This window comes from Calonectris borealis, unplaced genomic scaffold (genome assembly GCF_964195595.1).
Source record: "Calonectris borealis unplaced genomic scaffold, bCalBor7.hap1.2 HAP1_SCAFFOLD_225, whole genome shotgun sequence".
Taxonomy (NCBI): domain Eukaryota; kingdom Metazoa; phylum Chordata; class Aves; order Procellariiformes; family Procellariidae; genus Calonectris; species Calonectris borealis.
This window is the reverse complement of record NW_027441610.1, coordinates 48,417-68,063: the sequence shown is the minus strand read 5'-3', so window position 1 is coordinate 68,063 and position 19,647 is coordinate 48,417. Positions and strand designations below refer to the sequence as shown.

Genomic DNA, 19,647 nt, shown 5'->3' with positions numbered 1-19,647 from the left:
TGACAAACAGGTTCATTTTGTGCCTCCTCTTTTCCCAGCGTCACCTTCTGCGTCACGTGAAGAAAATCCTGCGTGGTTGACGCCGCTTGCTGCTCAGGTGATGGCACGTGTGGGGCCGGGGGAGCCGGGAGAAACATTGGCGCGTCCAAGGTCGCTGCAGGTGCTCCCTACGTAACTCGTAGTTACGAGTGTTTTCCTTTCAGGGAAAAGAATGAGCTTTCATCTGTGAAAAATTAAGAGCTGCCTGTGTCCTTCTTTAAGTTCAAGTGTTTCTCTTCTGTTTGTTCATACTGATTTTATGGGCAGGTTGGAAATAGCCTTTTATTTTTATAGGCATAACTCAATTTGTAGTACTACGTGGTGTCAGGAGAGTGAATTTTGGAGCACCCAGGTATCACTAGAAACGGAATGAATGAGACACGATGGAAACTGATATTTAAACTTGATTTTTACTTGATTTTTTTTTTCCGAGAGTGTTGATGGCACGTTGTCCTGTGGCTCAATCCACGTTCTGTTCAGTGGAGTCTTCAGTCTAGGACTTTTAAGGAAAAAAGTTGGTCCTTCCGAAAAAGGGCTAGTCGTTCATAGGCTCGAGGCATAGACTTGGAGAGCCGCTTAAGTACGTGATCAGAATTAAAGCCAAATGTCGCTTCGTGTTGCTGCTGTTGGCCTTCACTTTCGTTAATTTCCCCGCTGCTCCGTCATGGTTGGGAGCTCTGAATCATCATTTTTTTCACTCCCTAACGCATTTTTCTCCCCAAGGAGAGGCTACGTTTAAAAGTTACTTAGTTTCCTCGCAAATGCATCGGTCAATAAAACGGAGTTATGATTATTAAAACCACACAAATGACACCGGTCTTACAGATCTGGACTATTTCTGAACACGTGTTCATCGCGTGCAGATGTCATCGGGATACGGATCACCTGCATTTCATGCTCTGACGAGACAATCTGCTGAGACAGGGACGAGCTCCAAAAGAAAAAAAAGGTACAACGTCAAGGTTTTGTTTTGTTGTTGGTTTTTGTGGGCTTTTTGTGTTTGTGTTATTTTTTGGTTTGTGTTTTGTGTTTTTTTTTTTTTTTAAAAAGAGTGCGATGTTGACTGGTGGCAGCCTGCAGAGCTCTCTTGCTGCCTGACCTCTCCTTTTCTTCTCTGTCACTCCTCTTTCGTGGCTGTAATTTTCACTCGGGTAGTTTTAGAAGAGCGATTTAGTTCCTCGCCTGTGTAAATGTGCTGGTAATACCTGGAAGGTAAATGCTTGAACCGGTAGCGAATAACTTGGCTACAAGTAGAATTTCTGAAGGAAGAACAACAACAGCAGGAAGCAAGTAGCGAGTTACCCCAAATTTGTGTGTGTCAAACACATCAAAGTTTTATTGCCAAACATTGTTTGGCAATGTGTTCCAAATGGCTCGTTTTGGTAAACTTAAATTTTCAGGAAGTTCAGGGTTGTGTGTGGAAAAACGTGCCCCTCTGTCTAGGTGTCCTGCTACGTAAATAGCATCAGTCAGTAGCACATCCAGCGGCAGGGCTGCTGTTCCCTGCTCTCGATATTGCCGTAGTAGTGTTGTGATGTTTCGACCTAAGAGGCGGGTTTAGGAATGGAAGGAGAATGCCTGCGTCCTGCAAGGGCTACGAATGCCGACCCTTTTCTCTGCCTGCTGCTTTCCTGTGCGTGAGATGAAACTGTTTTTTTTTTTTTCCCTTGTTCCCGGTAGAAATATTTCTGAAGCTGTCGCTGCTGTGGGTTTGCAACGTGCGTTACTGCGTTTTTGTAGAGTTCTAGTTACGGATCGTTTCTGCCGCGGCAAAGTGTCAAGATACGGTTTTCAGTTTAAAGCTTCAGAAGCTGCATTCGCTGAAATCGGCGTAGGTGAAGCTGGTTGTTGTGGTTTAACCCGGCAGGCAGCTAAACACCACGCAGCTGCTCGCTCGCTCCCCCTGCCCCCAAAGTGGGGTGGGGGAGAGAATCGGAAAAAAAAGTGAAGTTCGTGGGGTGAGGTAAAGACAGTTTAATGGGACAGAACAGGAAGGGGAAACAATCGTAACGATAAAAGAATATACAAAATAAGCGACGCACAATGCGATTGCTCACCGCCCGCCGACTGATGCCCAGCCAGTCCCCGAGCGGCAGTCGCCGCCGCCCGGCCAACTCCCCCAGCTTATGTACTGAGCGTGACGTCATATGGTACGGACTGTCCCTTTGGCCGGTTTGGGTCATCTGTCCTGGCTAAGGTCCCTCCCAGCTTCTCGCTGGCAGGGCATGAGAAGCTGAAAAGTCCCCGACTAGCGTAAGCGCTACTTAGCCACAACTAAAACATCAGCGTGTTACCCACGTTTTTCTCGTCCTAAATCTAAAACACAGCGCTATACCAGTTACCAGGAAGAGAATTAACTCTATCCCAGCCGAAACCAGGACGCTGGTCTTGCGCATGATCCCGCTGTGCTCGCAGGGGTGCTCAGTGGCTCCTCATCAAAACAGCGAGGTGCGTGTGGACGTCCGTAGGGTTGCGCTCGGGGTCTGGGGGCGTTATGTATTTTTGCTGTTGGAAGACGGAATAGAGCGTGTGCCTGTTAAATCTAACGATGGTCGAAGGTTGGGAGGGACCCTGAGCAGGTTTGGTGGCACAACTGCAGTTTTCAAAGATCTCGACCGTTTGGAGAAACGGCCTGGAAAAAAGGATTCCTCTTTTGCAGCGAGTTCGCGAGGACAGACGGGTTGCCGTACTCTTTAACAAAAATACTCAACTTGGGACGTATCGGGTGAGGAAATCGCGGCTCTACTTAGGCTTGAGAAAACGTACGTAGGTGTCTGTGCCTGTCACCTGCGCGTCTCTAGGCAAGTGAGTTCTAGCGAAACTAAAGCTGCCGATGAGCCAAAAGAAAAGGCACGGTTGTCTAAAACATGCATAAGCTCTAGTGGCCTGTCTCAACAACTGCACCAAAGATGATGCAAAATACTTTCTCCTCCACTCAGTTGTAGTCTTCACAGAAAAGGAAGCTTTGTGCTAAACTTTTTTTTTTTTTTGCCTTTCCTCTCAGCAGAATGTCAACTGCCGTGAAAGTACGAGACGGATGGAAAGGATCCATAGTGGTCTGCAAGTACAAGGTATGCCTGTGATGTGTGTCTGCATTTTTCCTAAGGTGCTTGTAGCACGGACTTTACAGTCAACACGAAGAATGTGGCAGCTCTCCTTCTCTCTGATTTTTTAACATGAAATATTTTAACACAAATACTAAAAATAAAGGTCTGTTCTGGAGCGTGGTACGCCTATTCAAGGCTTGCTTTCCTTCGTCTGTTTTCTCTTCCTGAAAGCAGAGTCTTCTGTTTCTGTGTGCTTGCTATTAAAGGGTGCTGTGAAAATAATGTTGGACTAGAAGAGGAAAGGAACCGTTTGTAAGAGTTGGGATGTTCGGGAGAAACAGGCTTTGTTTTCATGATAAAAGCTTAATGCTTTTTCAGTCAGTGTTTAAAATACCTTGCAGGAGCACTGGAAAACCTTACTGAGATACTGGCATCTGTGCTAAAAGCAACCAAGGTCAAAGAAGAGGCGTGGACAACACGGGACAAATCGGCGTCGCTTCGGTGTGTTTTCCAGGCTTTCCCGAGAAGCGGTAGCAGCCTCGTAACTAGCAACAGAGAGTCCTGATGTGGTTTTGGTGAGTTACTGCTTCTATCACGTCCTTTTTCCTTAACCTGCAGCGCGTAATTTTGACTTCGGTTGGAAAGAGATTTTCCAGAATGGAAATCTTTCTCGTTCAAGGAGTTGCCTTTTACGAACTTCCCATCAGAGTGGATCTTCAGAGATGACGTGCTCGGCAGTAGAAGTCATCCGCAAGGAGACTTTTCGCTCTCTCTCTGGAAAAAAAAAAAAAAGGGGTAGGTCGATTTCCTTGCACAGACCCAAGCGCAGCACGTCTTCCGATAGTCGACGTACGGCTGATCTTTGGTTCTCGGGTGTAACGGTCGAGAGATCGTAAAGACGCGTTCCTCCGCACGCTTGGGTACAGCCAACAGCGTTAGCAAACCTGCCAGTCCTTTTTGGTAGCCTGATGTATTGCAGCACCGGGGATTTGATATTCCCCACCGCCTGCCCCCCCCCCCCCCCCCCCCCCCCCAAAAAAGTAAAACCGTATGGGAGATCTCTTATCTCACTGATTTTTCTATCATAAATGAAATTTTAAAAAGAAAGTTAAAATTGTCTAATTTCCAAACTGACTTGCGTTGTTTAAACTGCAGCTGCCAAATAGCTGTAGTGTATAATTTATTAGGTGTGCTTAAGCAGTTGGGTAGTTGCTCTAAACGTTTAAAAAGAGAGGCAACTGAACGTTAGGGGCTTTTTTCCTGATCTTTTGGCAGAGTGCTCTGAAGCACTTTATTTCTGTCTCGCTTTCGACGGCGCGTTTCCCCGGCAGTTCGGTAGCATCGGTCTCGGCGCAGCTGGCCAGGCGTCCCTCCTAGTCATGTCACACACGCAAAACCCCTGGTCAAACGATAGCTGTGTAGCTTGGAGGTAGATAATTTAACGGTATGAATTCACAGCTACGCAATTTCAATGAACGCAAAAGGAAAATCAAATATTTTTATAGTACGAGTCTTCTCATTGTACGTATGTAAGCGTGCGCACGCCTTTTTAGCATAAAATGAATTGCTGAGATTTGTTCTTTCTTTTTCATTTTACTCTTCAAAGTTTTACGCTTCACTTTCAGCTTTATCGGCCAAGCGAGCGAGATGCGCAGCAGCAGCAGCAGCAGCGCAAGGGCTGGAGCTGCGGCGGTGGATCCGTGAGCGTAGATGCTGATTACGGCGCGCCCTTGTCCTGCAGCCTCACGGGGTTATCTCCCTGCAGCGGTGCTGTAAGGAAGGGACGAGGCATTTTCCGACACCAGCGAGAGCGTTTACTTCTCTGCGAAGAACGTGTTCAGAATTGTGTCAATTAGTCTTCACGCTGATTTTAAGCGTTCGAATCGCTCGAGCTTTTAAAGGCGGCGTTGTATTTCGAGCTGACCCGTTTGCCTGGCACCCTCCTTTAGCTCGACTGCTACCCTCTCCCTTGCCCTGACCGAATTCCTCTGCTGCCTTCGGTGCTGTTTTTTTAACGTGCTGAAATATCCGTTGGGATTTTTGTTTTTCAGATGCCTCGCTGTGAGCGTCCCGTGGTGCTCAGGAGAGACCCCCGGCCCAGGTTTGCCTGCCGGTCGTTGGGCGTGCTGAGGGTGAGGGGCCGGCTGGCAGCCTGCGGGACGGGGGCTGGGGGGGGCTGCAAGCGTTTGGGGGGGCCGCCCCTCCTTTATCTTTCTAGCAGAGCCCCCCTTTTTGGCGGGGGTGCGTGCGTACATACGTAAACGGCATTATTAAAGTAACGAGCTGCCGGTTGGGGCCGTTTCCCTCGTTTTGTGTCTTTTTGGGGGGGTGAATAAAAAGGGGGGGTTGGGGGGCCTGGAGGGGTGATGATGTCATTTGGGGCACCCCAGCATCACCACGGGGGTGATGATGCCGTGGAGGAGCAGGTGAGTGGGGAATGGGGGGTCATGGGGGTCCGTGTCCCCCCCCCCCCCAAAGGGGGTCACAGCCCAAATTGCCTGAAAATTCATGGGGGGGGGTTCAAAAATTTTTAAAAACTGTAAATATATCTGTGAGGCCTCGAAATAGAAAAAAATCTCTCCTTGTTACGTATATTGAAAAATAATATTAATTTATACGTACAAAAGGATTTCAAAATAAGGACCTATATCTGCCCTATTTTATAAAGGATTTTAGAGTATAAAAAAATTCGAAAGATGTATATAGGGTTTTAAGATACAAAAATAACTCACGTCTGTATAAATTAAAAAATAACGAACTTCCAAATGCAAAAAGGATGATACATTTTATACATGAAGGAATTTAAAATAGAAAAAGGTCTGAATAGATACCGCTATCTACACTTACTACGTGTTACATAGAGAGTCTACATAGACATTATATGTAATCTAAGAGATTATGTACAAGTGTAAATAGACATCTAAGTCTAAAACCTAAGTCTATAAAGATATAGGTGTAAATATATGTAAGTGTAAATAGAGAAGTCTATAAAGACATTTAAGTGTTCAAAATATGTAAGTCAACAGATCCATAGTCTGAGCAGGTATTATATATAAGAAGTGGGAAATAGGGGGGTATAAGTGAAACATAAATATATTCACTAAATATATAGAGAGAGATATGTGTAAATACATGAAGTGTAAATGTCTCTGATAATAAGGTTTTTAAAATGCAAAGAAACCCTGTTTACAGAAAGGATTTTAAAATTCGACACACACACACACACACACACACACACACACACACACACACACCCCGCCCCGAAACACCTCTCTATTGAAGATATAAAAGCGCTTTCAAAAGCTGCCTCTTCCCTGTTCTCCTTTTCCGCCTGTTCCCATCCTGATTGGGGGCCAGTTCCCCCAACAGGGACTTTCCCCTGCAGGGCTGCGCACGCAGAGCGGGACCTGCCGCCATGGCCTAAAAATACCACAAAACCCCTAATTCGGGGCCTGCAAGGGGTGGGGAAAAAAAAGCCCGCAATTTTGGGGGAAAAATACCCAACTTGGAGCTCCCGGGAAAGCCAAATCCGCCTGGATTTGGGCAACCGGAAAGCAAAAAAAACCCCATTTTCACGCACAAAACGAAAAAGCAAAAACCACCAATTTTTGTTGTGAAAAAGCGTTGAAAAACCTCCAAATGGTGGAATGTTTTGGAAAAGGAAAAAACCCCAATTTTGATATTATGGAAAAGCAAAAAACCCCCCGATTTGGGGAAGATTTGGGGTGAAACACCAGCCACTTGAGGGGCATCGCTCGTGGTTATCCAGCGAGGGTCAGTCATCGGGAACGGATTATCTGTTGCGGGTCATCCCAGGCGAGTTTTCTGCTGTGGGTGGTCCCGGGTGGACCCCCTGGCGTAGGTCACCCCCACGCATGTCCCCCCCCGCCCCTCCCGGTGTCCGCCCCGCCTTTCCCGTGCGAGGTTTTCCCCGTGACGCGCCCCCCGTATCCCCTGCCCTCCTACCTCGTGCCCGCACTTCTCTCCTCTCCCTCCTCCCACCCCCCGTGTTCCGCACTGCCTCCCCGTAACCCCTCTGCCCCGGACCCCTGGGGTGCTGCCTGCCCCGCCAACCTGCCCGTTGCCCCCCGCCCAAACTCTGGCACCCCCCTCCCGCTCCCCCGCACCCCACTCCCACCCCGCTCTCCCTCCTCCTGCGTTTTGGGTTTGTGCTGCAAACGGCGTCGGTGACGCGGGGCTGCGTGAGTTCCCGCTGCGCAGCGCTTGCACGGCGCCGGGGGCTGTGCTGCTCCTCGCCCCGCCCTGCCGGCGAGCGGGCTGGGGGTGCGCGAGGGCCTGGGAGGGGGCACCGCTGGGAGAGCTGACCCCGGCGGACCCAGGGGATGTTCCAGACCCTGTGACGTCAGGAAATAAAACTCGGGGGGCGGTTGGCGGGGGGGCCGCTGCTGGGCTGCGGCTGGCTGGGCATCCGTCGGTTGGCGGTGAGCCGTTGTTTTCATTTGTACCGCTTGTCTGTCTGGGGTTTTTCTCTCTGTTGTTTGGGGTTTTTTTCCCCCCTTTTCCTTACAAGTGGAGTTTTTTCACTTTTGCCCTTCCAATTCTCTCCCCCCTCCCACTGAGGGGGGAGCGAGTGAGCGGTTGTGTGGTGCTGAGTTGCCAGCTGGGATTCAACCACGGCACAAGGTGAGTTGCAAGCCCTGCTGGCTAAACGCTTTAGGCTCTCCGTGTTATTCCTGCCATCTTGCCCTCCTTGTTCTTTCCTGCTGCTTTCAAGTGCCTTGTGCTCCAGCAGCAGGCTGGGAAGGAGGGTTGTGGCAGGAGCTGCAGCACCCTGTGACTCCTTCTCAGGCTGCTAGCTTCGCCCTTTGTATGGGCTGCCGAGGTCGTCGGCTCCGCAGGGGCCACAGGCAGCCCGCAGAGCTTGAGGCCAAGCCATTCCTTTCCCCTCTGCGCAGCCGCGGTTCTGCCGCTGCTACAGGCAGCCGCTTGCTCGAGGGCGAGGGGCTGGGATGACGACAGGCTGCTGCACGCTTCAGTCGAACTGAGACGCCGTTCTCTGAGGAGCCGGTGCAAGGAGAGCTCAGGTCCGTTCTGTACTGCCGATGGCTCTTCACAAGGGAAGCGTGCTCTGGTGTTAGCAGAAAAAGGTGTCGGTCACAGGCAGCCGCCTATCACTGCGCACAGCTCAGCTATTTGGCAGGGGTCTTGCTTGTTCAAGTAGAGGCGTATTCCTCGCCTTGCAGTCTCGATGGCAAAACAATCGGGGGTTCAAGCTACAAAAGCACAGAGCAAGGATGGAACCTGCCGGGCTCTACGGTCAACTGCTGAGGACGCCTAATACACCAGCAGGCCTCTTGGCTTTCCCTGCCTCATTTCTAATTCCTTTGCACGCTGGAGGGCAGGGTGGTAAGTGACGTCGTGCAGTGTCTCTCCTCCAAGTGGCAAGCCCTGCGCGTGTGCAGGGTGAGGAGAGCAGAGTGCTGATAGCACGGAGGCGAGGAAAGGTGCAAACACCGCAACACAGCCCCAGGACCACCAGCGTATCGCTCGTTGTTTGCAGGTCAGCCACTGGCACCGGGTCTGCTCAGAAGCGCGGTTTCCTGATGGACATAGCTGCCCCTCCCCTGCTCTCAGGGTGTCACCCGTGTGGCCTTATTTTTTTTAAATCTCTCTCCAGCATCTGTTGAGTCGCCGCTGTCACTCCCACAACCCCGATGCCACCTGCAGACCGAGACAGCGATCCCTGGGGCTTCCTCCGGGTTAGAAAGAAACCTGTTCCACAGGTTCCCCGTGCTGCTTCTCCTCCCCGGGTAATGGGCTGGGGGGCACGGGCAGAAACCACCACGGGACTTGTAAAGCGGCCAAAGGGAAAGGACTGAAATGCTGGAGCCACCGGGTGCTTTTTGGTACAGAGGCGATGAAGATTAGTGCCCGGGCCGCGAGTGGGAAAAGGGCAGGGAAATCTAAGCCCAGTACCGCCAGTAAGCAGTTACCGTCTTTCGATGGTACGAACTGGGCGGAGAGAAGGGGAAAGGGCCGGTGAGGCGACGGTGGCACCCGGCGGGCGGAATTGGGTACTGCAGCTCTTGAGCCGCGCATGCGCGGTGGGGCGCTCTCCTCTGCTCGCTGCTGCCACCGAGCGATCAAAGCTGGGTACTGCAGCTCTTGAGCCGCGCATGCGCGGTGGCGCGCTTTTCTTTGCTCGCTGCTGCCACCCTGTGACCAAAACTGGGTACTGCAGCTCTTGAGCCGCGCATGCGCAGTGGCGCGCCTTTCTTTGCTCGCTGCTGCCACCGAGCGACCAGAATTCGGTATTGCAGCTCTTCAGCTGCGCATGCGCGGTGGCGCGCTCTCCTTTGCTCGCTGCTGCCACCGAGCGACCAGAATTCGGTACTGCAGCTCTTGAGCCGCGCATGCGCGGTGGCGCGCCTTTCTTTGCTCGCTGCTGCCACCGAGCGACCAGAATTCGGTACTGCAGTGCTTCAGCCGCGCATGCGCAGTGGCGCGCTCTCCTTTGTTCGCTGCTGCCACCGAGCGACCAAAACTGGGTACTGCAGCTCTTGAGCCGCGCATGCGCGGTGGCGCCCCCTTTCTCCGCGCTGCCGTCCGCCGGTAACGGCAATGCCGTACTGTGGTGCCTGCGGGGTGATGCCGCCGCGTTCGTTGGTTCGTTCCGGTAAGGAAACGCCGCTGCCGCCCCACGTGCGCGGTGCCGGCGGGCGCTGGGCCTGCAAAGCGCGGACCTGCAGCGCCGGTGCCGCCCCCGTGCACGCGCCGCCCGGCGGCTGCTCGCTGCTGCCGCCCCGTGGCCGAATCGCGGTACTGCAGCGCCGGCACCGCTCAGGTGCGCAGCAGCGCCGCCGCCCCCGCCGCCTTCGCTGCTGCCGCCCCGAAGCCGAAGCGTGGTCCTGCAGCCCGGCGTTCGCGCGCCGGCTCTGGCCCCTCCATGCGCCGTCCCCATCCCGGTGCCTCCCTCATCCCGGTGCATTCGTCATCCCGGGCGGCAATGGTTAGGGTGCCCCCCCCCCGCATGCCAGCACCCCCAAGAGTATCGGCGTGTCCCGGTGCTGTGCCCATCCCTGGGGCAGCTCCCCGTCCCCTGTCCCTGCGGCTGGTCGTTGGGCTCTGTGTTCCCCCAATAAACCACGGGGACGGAGGGGACCCCTGGGGACAGGGGGTGGGGACCCCCAGAGAGTAGGCTGTGCTGCCGTCGCTCCTCGGTGCTGGCCCTGCTTGTCCCCTGTCCCCCCAGCGGTGATGAACTCCGGGCCACTGGCGGGGACCCTCACTGTCACCTTCCCCCCATGCCGGTTGCCACCAGCGACAGGGACAGCGACGCACCCCCGGGGGTGTTTGGGGTCCCCAGGGTGGGAGCGGAGCTGCAGGATGCCGGGTCCCCCCTGCCCGAGCCCTGCAGACCCAGGTGGAGCGCAGGCAACCCCGGCCCTGTCCCCAGCCCTGTCTCCGCGTGGCCGTGGGTCGGTGCTGCCATTGCGTGGCCAGCGGCTGGGAGGACACAGCTCCCGCCGGCTGGGGCCAGAGGAACCCGGCAGCCTGGGGACCCCCGGGAAGGGCCGGCTGTCATGGGGACTCGGCGCCCAGGGCACCCCAGAGACCCTACAACAGGGTGCAGCATGAACTATTTTATTACCTGTGCAGTATCCATGAGTGAGTCCCCATCGTTCCCATCCTGGTCCCCCAGTGGGTCGGGGTCCCAGCTGCCCCTGGGGGTGGCTGCAGGTGTCGGGGGTGGGATCCCTTCTCCCCGCGGTGCCCCCCACCTCCCCAGGGTCATCCCTCCCAGTCTCAACTCCCCACATGGTGTCCTCAATCTCCCGAGAAACACCTCTGTCCCCCAATGTCCCCCTACCTACCCCACTCCCAGGGTCCCTCCCGGACCCCAGGATTCCCCCCCTGCCCCATCCTGAGGCCGCCCCCCCCCCCATCCCCATGGTCATGAGACACACACACGCACACCCCCTCCAGCACTGGGGAGACACTGGGAAGAGCCGGCACTGCCATCTCGGGGACCTGCTAGCCCTCATCCTCCCTAAAGTCTTGCACCATGCTCTGCTCCTTGGGGGGAGTGCCCACAGTCAGGGGGGTGGGGGCTCCCCTCCTCCCCAGGGAACCCCCCCAACCTGTCCAGGGCACCCTCTGCCACCTCCCCAGGGTCCAATCACCGTAACAGGGTCTGACCCTGGGATCCCGCTGGTTAACGTCAGGTGCAAGAGAAGGTTCCTCATTACTCCTTGATTAGTTCTTAGGTGCCAGCTCGAGCTGGGTGCCTCCAGAGAGGGACCCCTACCCCGGATCACCCTCCTTGCACACCTGCACCCGTTGCAGGAGGGTCCACGCGCACCATGGGAGCCATGTGGGAACCAGAGGCGGCCTCGAGGCTGCTCAGCAGCAGTCAAAACACCCCAGTGGTTTCAGGCACCGGCTGTTTTGCTCCCGAACCCAAGGGTACTGCCGAGAAAAATAACCACCACTGTAACACGAGGGTCCTGCACAATCCCCACCATCGCACAAGGGTCCCCGTGCACCTGCCCGCCATTGCACAAGGGTCCCCTGCACACCAACCAATTGCATAAGGGTCTTCCTGCACTGCCCCCCCCATTGCATGGGTGTCTCCACACACCGACCCCCCGCTGCGCAAAGGTCCCTGCACAATCCCCACCGTTGCAGGGAGGTCCCTGCGCAGGCACCCGCCGTGCACAAGGCGCCGTGCGCATGCGCACTTCCGGGGCGGGGACTACAACTCCCGGCGTGCCCCCCGCGGGCGGCCCGGAGGAGCCGCGCGCTGATTGGCTGCGGAGGATATTTCAACGGGGCGCGCGGCGGGCTCTGCACCCAGGCGGCGGCGGCGGCGGCGGCGGCGGCGGCGGCGGCGGCGGCGGCGGCGGCGGCGGCGGCGGCGGCGGCGGCGGCGGCGGCGGCGGCGGCGGCGGCGGCGGCGGCGGCGGCAGTCTGAGGTGCCGCGGGCACGGCGGGCTGGCGGGAGGCTGGGGACCCCCCGGGGGACTGAGGAGGGGGGCTGTGCGTCTCGGGGGGACCGGGGAGGGGGGCCGGGGGGGGCTGTGCGTCCCGGAGGGGGCCGGGGAGGGGGGCCGGGGGGGGGGCTGTGCGTCCCGGAGGGGGCCGGGGGGGGGGCTCTGCGTCCCGGAGGGGGCCGGGGAGGGGGGCTGGGGGGGGCTGTGCGTCCCGGAGGGGGGCTGGGGAGGGGCTGTGCGTCCCGGGGGGGCCGGGGAGGGGGGCTGGGGGGGGCTGTGCGTCCCGGAGGGGGGCTGGGGGGGGGCTGTGCGTCCCGGGGGGGCCGGGGAGGGGGGCTGGGGGGGGGGCTGTGCGTCCCGGAGGGGGCCGGGGAGGGGGGGCTGTTCGTCCTAGGGGGGCTGGGGAGTGGGGCTGGGGGCGGGGGCTGCAGTCCCCCAAGGAGCTGGGGAGTGGGGCTGTGGGTCCTGGCGGGGCTTGAGAGTGGGGCTTGGGGCTCCCACGGGGCTGGAAAATGGTGTGGTCGGGTGCTGTGAGCACCGGGGGTCCTGGGGCTGGGAGGCGCTTGCAAACACCGGGGAGGGGCTGCGAGCATGGGGGGGCACAAGGGTTGCACCAGGGTCGGTGCACGATCACCTCCATTGTACGGGTGTCGATGTACAGCCAGCCGGGCTGCACGAGGCGCCGTGCGCATGCGCGGTCCCGGGGCGGGGACTACAACTCCTGGCGTGCCCCGCGCGGGCGGTCCGGTGGAGCCGCGCGCTGATTGGCTGCGGAGGGTATTTCAACGGGGCGCGCGGCGGGCTCTGCACCGAGGCGGCGGCGCAGCGTGAGTGTGAGGGGCCGCGGGCCCGGGGAGCCGAGGAGTGGGGCTGTGGCGGGGGGGCGGGGCGGTCCTGCAGGCTCCGGGGACGGGGGCTGGGGGGGCTCCAGGCGGAGGAGGGGCTGTGAGCATCTGGGGAGTGGGGCTGGGGGGCGGGGCTGTGTGCCCTAGGGGGGCCGCGCAGTGGGGCCGGGGCGGGGGGGCGGGGTGGGCGCTGTGTGCAAACAGACCCTCCCTGCGAGTCCCCACTGTCGCCCCGTGGGGCCGGGCACCCCCCAGCCCTCCCTGCAGGCAGACGGGCAGCCTGTAGGCAATGGAGGCCGCCCGCCCCAGCGAGGTGCTCGAGCCTGGGGGCTTCACGGGCCGAGTCGAGGGAGGAGCTGCTGGAGAGAGGGCTTAGAAACGGCCTTCTGCCCCCGAAACTGCTGGAGCATTTGAAGGGGAGGGACAGGTCCACCCCAGGGCCCCAAGGGGAAGCCCTCGGAGCAGGGACTTGGGGTCGTTCTAGGAGCAAAAGCTGGTCCCAGCCAGCTCGCCTCTGCTCCCCCGGCACCGGGATCGGACCTTTCAGCCCCGTTTCTGCCCGAAGCATCACACAAGCGCTTGCCCTCCCCGGGGGCATCTTTGGGCCTTGAGAACAGGCGCAGCAGCTGGGTTTTTGGGCTCAGAAATGGGTGCCAAGTGAGCTGGTTTGGGGGCCCAAAGCAGAAGCTGGTTTGGCCGTTTGTGCGGGGGGCTGGGAGGGCATTGGGGGCTGCGGGGGAAAGCAGGGGGTGGGCAGGGTGCGTGGACCCTCCCCGGGGGGAGGGGCTCTGGTCCTGCTGGACCCCGAAGTGCGGGAGGCCGGCACGCACCAGGCCCAACTCAACGTCTGCGGTGGTCTCTGGGGGGAAGAGGTGGTCTCTGCTTTTCAGACCCCGCACGCCCTCTTCGAGTCCAGCTCTTGCTTGTCGACTGCTTCGAATAGTTATTAACTGATTAGTCGTACAAACTAATTAATGTTTATACAATGTCCAACTATGATATTTAATCCTAATAGTCGAGTTTTGACGGCGATTGGTTTACGACCTTGTCAAAAGCCCAGGCTGTTGCAAATAGCTGGAGCTTGTAAGGAGAAGGAGCTGAAATCAACGGTGCAGAGCTGGAGCTTCAATTAGCCAGAACCGTCGCAAGCAGGAGCTGGAACGAGACGGGGTGTCCGCTGTCTGGGGCATGCCTTAGCCAGAGGCAAAATTACCAGCAGCTGTAACGAGCGGGAGCTGCGATTCGCTGCAGTGTCTGTTTGCCGGAGCATCCGTCGGCCAGACTGCACTCCCAGCACGGCTGAAGAGCAGCCAGGCGCAGGCAGGGCTGTCCCCGGCAAGGCGCTCCGAGCGGCAGGGAGGCGAGTTGTCCTTCTGCTAGCGGGGAGCCCGGCCTCTTCCCTCGGGGATTAAATCCACGCCACGCGTGGATCCGCTCTCTTTGCGTGGAGGGTCTCTCCCGGTCCCGTTCCCGAGGGCTGAAGCGAGGTCCCCCGGGGGGCAGGCGGCAGCACGAGGCGGCGGTGTCTCCCCGGTACCCGGCAAAGGGGAGCGAAACCGGCCGGCTGGAGCTCCCGGGGTGCACAGCCCGGCCCCGCACGGCAGAATCCTTCCCTGGGTTTTCGCCGTTGGCTGGGTGTGACAAACAGGTTCATTTTGTGCCTCCTCTTTTCCCAGCGTCACCTTCTGCGTCACGTGAAGAAAATCCTGCGTGGTTGACGCCGCTTGCTGCTCAGGTGATGGCACGTGTGGGGCCGGGGGAGCCGGGAGAAACATTGGCGCGTCCAAGGTCGCTGCAGGTGCTCCCTACGTAACTCGTAGTTACGAGTGTTTTCCTTTCAGGGAAAAGAATGAGCTTTCATCTGTGAAAAATTAAGAGCTGCCTGTGTCCTTCTTTAAGTTCAAGTGTTTCTCTTCTGTTTGTTCATACTGATTTTATGGGCAGGTTGGAAATAGCCTTTTATTTTTATAGGCATAACTCAATTTGTAGTACTACGTGGTGTCAGGAGAGTGAATTTTGGAGCACCCAGGTATCACTAGAAACGGAATGAATGAGACACGATGGAAACTGATATTTAAACTTGATTTTTACTTGATTTTTTTTTTCCGAGAGTGTTGATGGCACGTTGTCCTGTGGCTCAATCCACGTTCTGTTCAGTGGAGTCTTCAGTCTAGGACTTTTAAGGAAAAAAGTTGGTCCTTCCGAAAAAGGGCTAGTCGTTCATAGGCTCGAGGCATAGACTTGGAGAGCCGCTTAAGTACGTGATCAGAATTAAAGCCAAATGTCGCTTCGTGTTGCTGCTGTTGGCCTTCACTTTCGTTAATTTCCCCGCTGCTCCGTCATGGTTGGGAGCTCTGAATCATCATTTTTTTCACTCCCTAACGCATTTTTCTCCCCAAGGAGAGGCTACGTTTAAAAGTTACTTAGTTTCCTCGCAAATGCATCGGTCAATAAAACGGAGTTATGATTATTAAAACCACACAAATGACACCGGTCTTACAGATCTGGACTATTTCTGAACACGTGTTCATCGCGTGCAGATGTCATCGGGATACGGATCACCTGCATTTCATGCTCTGACGAGACAATCTGCTGAGACAGGGACGAGCTCCAAAAGAAAAAAAAGGTACAACGTCAAGGTTTTGTTTTGTTGTTGGTTTTTGTGGGCTTTTTGTGTTTGTGTTATTTTTTGGTTTGTGTTTTGTGTTTTTTTTTTTTTTTAAAAAGAGTGCGATGTTGACTGGTGGCAGCCTGCAGAGCTCTCTTGCTGCCTGACCTCTCCTTTTCTTCTCTGTCACTCCTCTTTCGTGGCTGTAATTTTCACTCGGGTAGTTTTAGAAGAGCGATTTAGTTCCTCGCCTGTGTAAATGTGCTGGTAATACCTGGAAGGTAAATGCTTGAACCGGTAGCGAATAACTTGGCTACAAGTAGAATTTCTGAAGGAAGAACAACAACAGCAGGAAGCAAGTAGCGAGTTACCCCAAATTTGTGTGTGTCAAACACATCAAAGTTTTATTGCCAAACATTGTTTGGCAATGTGTTCCAAATGGCTCGTTTTGGTAAACTTAAATTTTCAGGAAGTTCAGGGTTGTGTGTGGAAAAACGTGCCCCTCTGTCTAGGTGTCCTGCTACGTAAATAGCATCAGTCAGTAGCACATCCAGCGGCAGGGCTGCTGTTCCCTGCTCTCGATATTGCCGTAGTAGTGTTGTGATGTTTCGACCTAAGAGGCGGGTTTAGGAATGGAAGGAGAATGCCTGCGTCCTGCAAGGGCTACGAATGCCGACCCTTTTCTCTGCCTGCTGCTTTCCTGTGCGTGAGATGAAACTGTTTTTTTTTTTTTCCCTTGTTCCCGGTAGAAATATTTCTGAAGCTGTCGCTGCTGTGGGTTTGCAACGTGCGTTACTGCGTTTTTGTAGAGTTCTAGTTACGGATCGTTTCTGCCGCGGCAAAGTGTCAAGATACGGTTTTCAGTTTAAAGCTTCAGAAGCTGCATTCGCTGAAATCGGCGTAGGTGAAGCTGGTTGTTGTGGTTTAACCCGGCAGGCAGCTAAACACCACGCAGCTGCTCGCTCGCTCCCCCTGCCCCCAAAGTGGGGTGGGGGAGAGAATCGGAAAAAAAAGTGAAGTTCGTGGGGTGAGGTAAAGACAGTTTAATGGGACAGAACAGGAAGGGGAAACAATCGTAACGATAAAAGAATATACAAAATAAGCGACGCACAATGCGATTGCTCACCGCCCGCCGACTGATGCCCAGCCGGTCCCCGAGCGGCAGTCGCCGCCGCCCGGCCAACTCCCCCAGCTTATGTACTGAGCGTGACGTCATATGGTACGGACTGTCCCTTTGGCCGGTTTGGGTCATCTGTCCTGGCTAAGGTCCCTCCCAGCTTCTCGCTGGCAGGGCATGAGAAGCTGAAAAGTCCCCGACTAGCGTAAGCGCTACTTAGCCACAACTAAAACATCAGCGTGTTACCCACGTTTTTCTCGTCCTAAATCTAAAACACAGCGCTATACCAGTTACCAGGAAGAGAATTAACTCTATCCCAGCCGAAACCAGGACGCTGGTCTTGCGCATGATCCCGCTGTGCTCGCAGGGGTGCTCAGTGGCTCCTCATCAAAACAGCGAGGTGCGTGTGGACGTCCGTAGGGTTGCGCTCGGGGTCTGGGGGCGTTATGTATTTTTGCTGTTGGAAGACGGAATAGAGCGTGTGCCTGTTAAATCTAACGATGGTCGAAGGTTGGGAGGGACCCTGAGCAGGTTTGGTGGCACAACTGCGGTTTTCAAAGATCTCGACCGTTTGGAGAAACGGCCTGGAAAAAAGGATTCCTCTTTTGCAGCGAGTTCGCGAGGACAGACGGGTTGCCGTACTCTTTAACAAAAATACTCAACTTGGGACGTATCGGGTGAGGAAATCGCGGCTCTACTTAGGCTTGAGAAAACGTACGTAGGTGTCTGTGCCTGTCACCTGCGCGTCTCTAGGCAAGTGAGTTCTAGCGAAACTAAAGCTGCCGATGAGCCAAAAGAAAAGGCACGGTTGTCTAAAACATGCAGAAGCTCTAGTGGCCTGTCTCAACAACTGCACCAAAGATGATGCAAAATACTTTCTCCTCCACTCAGTTGTAGTCTTCACAGAAAAGGAAGCTTTGTGCTAAACTTTTTTTTTTTTTTGCCTTTCCTCTCAGCAGAATGTCAACTGCCGTGAAAGTACGAGACGGATGGAAAGGATCCATAGTGGTCTGCAAGTACAAGGTATGCCTGTGATGTGTGTCTGCATTTTTCCTAAGGTGCTTGTAGCACGGACTTTACAGTTAACACGAAGAATGTGGCAGCTCTCCTTCTCTCTGATTTTTTAACATGAAATATTTTAACACAAATACTAAAATAAAGGTCTGTTCTGGAGCGTGGTACGCCTATTCAAGGCTTGCTTTCCTTCGTCTGTTTTCTCTTCCTGAAAGCAGAGTCTTCTGTTTCTGTGTGCTTGCTATTAAAGGGTGCTGTGAAAATAATGTTGGACTAGAAGAGGAAAGGAACCGTTTGTAAGAGTTGGGATGTTCGGGAGAAACAGGCTTTGTTTTCATGATAAAAGCTTAATGCTTTTCAGTCAGTGTTTAAAATACCTTGCAGGAGCACTGGAAAACCTTACTGAGATACTGGCATCTGTGCTAAAAGCAACCAAGGTCAAAGAAGAGGCGTGGACAACACGGGACAAATCGGCGTCGCTTCGGTGTGTTTTCCAGGCTTTCCCGAGAAGCGGTAGCAGCCTCGTAACTAGCAACAGAGAGTCCTGATGTGGTTTTGGTGAGTTACTGCTTCTATCACGTCCTTTTTCCTTAACCTGCAGCGCGTAATTTTGACTTCGGTTGGAAAGAGATTTTCCAGAATGGAAATCTTTCTCGTTCAAGGAGTTGCCTTTTACGAACTTCCCATCAGAGTGGATCTTCAGAGATGACGTGCTCGGCAGTAGAAGTCATCCGCAAGGAGACTTTTCGCTCTCTCTCTGGAAAAAAAAAAAAAAAGGGGTAGGTCGATTTCCTTGCACAGACCCAAGCGCAGCACGTCTTCCGATAGTCGACGTACGGCTGATCTTTGGTTCTCGGGTGTAACGGTCGAGAGATCGTAAAGACGCGTTCCTCCGCACGCTTGGGTACAGCCAACAGCGTTAGCAAACCTGCCAGTCCTTTTTGGTAGCCTGATGTATTGCAGCACCGGGGATTTGATATTCCCCACCGCCTGCCCCCCCCCCCCCCCCCCCCCCCAAAAAAGTAAAACCGTATGGGAGATCTCTTATCTCACTGATTTTTCTATCATAAATGAAATTTTAAAAAGAAAGTTAAAATTGTCTAATTTCCAAACTGACTTGCGTTGTTTAAACTGCAGCTGCCAAATAGCTGTAGTGTATAATTTATTAGGTGTGCTTAAGCAGTTGGGTAGTTGCTCTAAACGTTTAAAAAGAGAGGCAACTGAACGTTAGGGGCTTTTTTCCTGATCTTTTGGCAGAGTGCTCTGAAGCACTTTATTTCTGTCTCGCTTTCGACGGCGCGTTTCCCCGGCAGTTCGGTAGCATCGGTCTCGGCGCAGCTGGCCAGGCGTCCCTCCTAGTCATGTCACACACGCAAAACCCCTGGTCAAACGATAGCTGTGTAGCTTGGAGGTAGATAATTTAACGGTATGAATTCACAGCTACGCAATTTCAATGAACGCAAAAGGAAAATCAAATATTTTTATAGTACGAGTCTTCTCATTGTACGTATGTAAGCGTGCGCACGCCTTTTTAGCATAAAATGAATTGCTGAGATTTGTTCTTTCTTTTTCATTTTACTCTTCAAAGTTTTACGCTTCACTTTCAGCTTTATCGGCCAAGCGAGCGAGATGCGCAGCAGCAGCAGCAGCAGCGCAAGGGCTGGAGCTGCGGCGGTGGATCCGTGAGCGTAGATGCTGATTACGGCGCGCCCTTGTCCTGCAGCCTCACGGGGTTATCTCCCTGCAGCGGTGCTGTAAGGAAGGGACGAGGCATTTTCCGACACCAGCGAGAGCGTTTACTTCTCTGCGAAGAACGTGTTCAGAATTGTGTCAATTAGTCTTCACGCTGATTTTAAGCGTTCGAATCGCTCGAGCTTTTAAAGGCGGCGTTGTATTTCGAGCTGACCCGTTTGCCTGGCACCCTCCTTTAGCTCGACTGCTACCCTCTCCCTTGCCCTGACCGAATTCCTCTGCTGCCTTCGGTGCTGTTTTTTTAACGTGCTGAAATATCCGTTGGGATTTT

At 54.7% G+C, this 19,647-nt stretch overlaps 2 long non-coding RNA genes across 4 annotated transcripts; both read left to right on the top strand.

Annotated features, from left to right (window-relative positions):
• Nucleotides 1–726: 726 nt before the first annotated feature.
• On the top strand, nt 727–4,721 carry LOC142077351 (uncharacterized). Of its 2 annotated transcripts, none has more exons than XR_012671742.1 (4): nt 727–988; nt 3,047–3,110; nt 3,766–4,006; nt 4,693–4,721. It is a non-coding gene; the product is annotated as an uncharacterized LOC142077351 (long non-coding RNA). The 2 variants fall into 2 exon arrangements; XR_012671741.1 differs by lacking the exon at nt 4,693–4,721 and adding an exon at nt 4,362–4,509.
• A 10,527-nt stretch (nt 4,722–15,248) lies between these two features.
• On the top strand, nt 15,249–19,241 carry LOC142077348 (uncharacterized). 2 transcript variants are annotated; one of them, XR_012671736.1, is made up of 4 exons: nt 15,249–15,511; nt 17,570–17,633; nt 18,287–18,528; nt 19,213–19,241. It is a non-coding gene; the product is annotated as an uncharacterized LOC142077348 (long non-coding RNA). The 2 variants fall into 2 exon arrangements; XR_012671735.1 differs by lacking the exon at nt 19,213–19,241 and adding an exon at nt 18,882–19,029 and having other exon boundaries at nt 15,250–15,511.
• The last annotated feature ends 406 nt before the right edge of the window (nt 19,242–19,647 follow it).